We start from the raw sequence: 2,500 nt of genomic DNA, 5'->3' as shown, positions 1-2,500 counted from the left end.
ACAGCAGAGGCCACCAAAGCAGACACCCAAACAACCACCACCTCAGAACACAACACCTGCAACACATAGACCTCACAGTCAGAGTGTCAAACAGTCACAGCCCTTAAGGCTAAACACAATGCCAGACACACTAGTCATTGGTGACTCCATAGTCAGACACACTGACGTCCCGCTCACCAGACTGAGTAAGGAGAAGGTCACAGTAAGCTGCCTGTCGGGCGCTAGAATCCGCCACATAACGCAAGCACTCAGGTCTCTCAACAGCAGGTACAAATATGACTCAGTCATTGTCCACGCTGGTGTAAATGACCTGAGACGTACCTCCTTGGACTACATGAAAAGAGACATTGAGGAGCTCTCTGATTATGTAGCCCAGGCAGGTATGACCCTGACCTTGAGCAGTATCCTACCTTCACCAAGAATGATGCCACAATACAGAGATAAGATGATCAGCTTTAACAATTGGCTTAAACACTGGTGTCATTCAAAGGGGATCCAGTGTCTGTCTGCCTGGGATGACATGCTGGACAAGCCACGCTGCCCAAGGGCGGCTTGCACCTGTCACCCTGGGATTCGGATATTGGCAAAGGCTCTTGCCACCCCATAGTGCCTTTTTAGGCAAGGCTCAAATTCTAAACCTACCACCCTAGAACACAAAAAGGAAAAAACTAAGGGTAATGCTGCTCAATGCCAGAAGTCTAAATCTCAAAATGCACGCACTCGAGGCCCTTCTCAGTATGGAGAACATCGATGTCTGTGCTGTGACAGAAACCTGGTTCAAGGCTCCTGAGAGCACCCCAGCGCTATCAGGTTTTACCTCATATCATGCGTTCGGCCCCAAAATCCGGACAATACCAAGAAAGGAGGGGGGGGTATCCATATTCATCAAGGACACCCACACCTCAAGACTGGTGGCAACGCACGATGCATCGGAGACCATCCAGGTGCAATTAACCATGGGCAAGACTGCTCTGCAAATTGTAGCATGTTACAGGCCACCCTCACAAACTCAGGAACCTCACATGGCCTTCCTGAAAACACTAGAGGGGATAAATGTATCACCAAACACCATCATACTAGGTGACTTCAATTACCCTTATATAGACTGGGAACACTACTCAAGCCCAAACACCCTAGCCCAAAAGTTCCTGGAATTCATAAACTCAAATGCCATGGAACAACTAGTCACCATCCCCACAAGAGGAGATAACATACTTGATCTCATCATCACGAACATGGGAGCACAATGTTCAACACCCGAGGTGTACCCCTCACTGGTGAGATCAGACCACAAACTAAGCTCGCTGGAGGTCCTCATCCCACCCTCTCCTGATATAAAAAGACCACAGTAAAGAACTTCTCAAAGCCGACTTCACACTTCTAAAGACTAGTGTGGTCTCCTTTAAGGCCCCGAGCGGCGGAAAACAGTACTCAAGCCGCTGAATCACTTACAAATGCCTTCTACCAGCACCTGCAGGACTGCATGGATAAGGCAATCCCAAGCAAAACAAAGACTCTTTGTACCAAAGGCAAGCGTCCAGTCTGGTGGACCCCAGCCATAAACAAACTCTACAACAAAAGGAGGAAGCTACTACAAGATAGAGCAAAATCCTTAAAAGGTAAGACACCCTTGATCACTATAAGTAAAAACTAAGAGCTCTCATAAAATCATCCAAAGCAAATTTCGAGAGAAAAATAGCTAAAGACTCAAAGACAATCATAAGGCCTTCTTTAGCTATATTAGAAACCTGGGAGGAAACTCCCAGATATGCTCAGAGCTAGTTCAAAATGATGTGAAGATTACTGATCCTACAGACATTGCCAACATACTGGCTGACAGGTTCAGTGCAAACTTCTCCCCTCCCCAAAGGAGAGATATCTATACCAAACGATTGCAGCCCCCAAACATCTCCAGCGCCCAAGTGAGAACTGCTCTCTCCAAAGCAAAAAACACAGCATCCATGGGACCTGATGGTGTCCCCGGCTGTGTGCTCCATTAACTCAATGAGGAATTAAACCCACAGCTAGGACAGCTGTTTAATCAAAGTCTTACCTCTGGATCATCCAGGAGTGGCGCACTGCAACTGTGGTACCACTTCACAAAGGCGGTGCCTCCACCGACCCTGGAAATTACCGGCCCATTAGCTTGACAAGCTTATCTGCAAAGCCATGGAGAGGATCATAATGGACCTCATAAATAAAGACATAGGGAATTTGCAGACTTTGGATCCAACCCAGTTTGGCTTTGTCAAAGGCAGATCATGCCTTTTAAACTTGGTTGACTTTTTCGAAACAGTCACCAAAGCCATTGATGAGGGAAAGGCAGTCCATACAGCCTACCTCGATCTGGCGAAGGCTTCGATACAATACCCCACTCGGGTATCATTGAAAAACTCATCAGCTTAAATGTCAACCCATACATCACAAGATGGGTTGCAAACTGGCTGAGTGACAGAACCCACAGGGTCAGAGTTGCTGGCGCCATGTCAGACTCAAAGCC

This window comes from Protopterus annectens, chromosome 1.part1 (genome assembly GCF_019279795.1).
Source record: "Protopterus annectens isolate FY-2018-M chromosome 1.part1, PAN1.0, whole genome shotgun sequence".
Classification (NCBI taxonomy): domain Eukaryota; kingdom Metazoa; phylum Chordata; order Ceratodontiformes; family Protopteridae; genus Protopterus; species Protopterus annectens.
The sequence above is the reverse complement of the archived record's forward strand: the minus strand, read 5'-3'. Positions refer to the sequence as shown.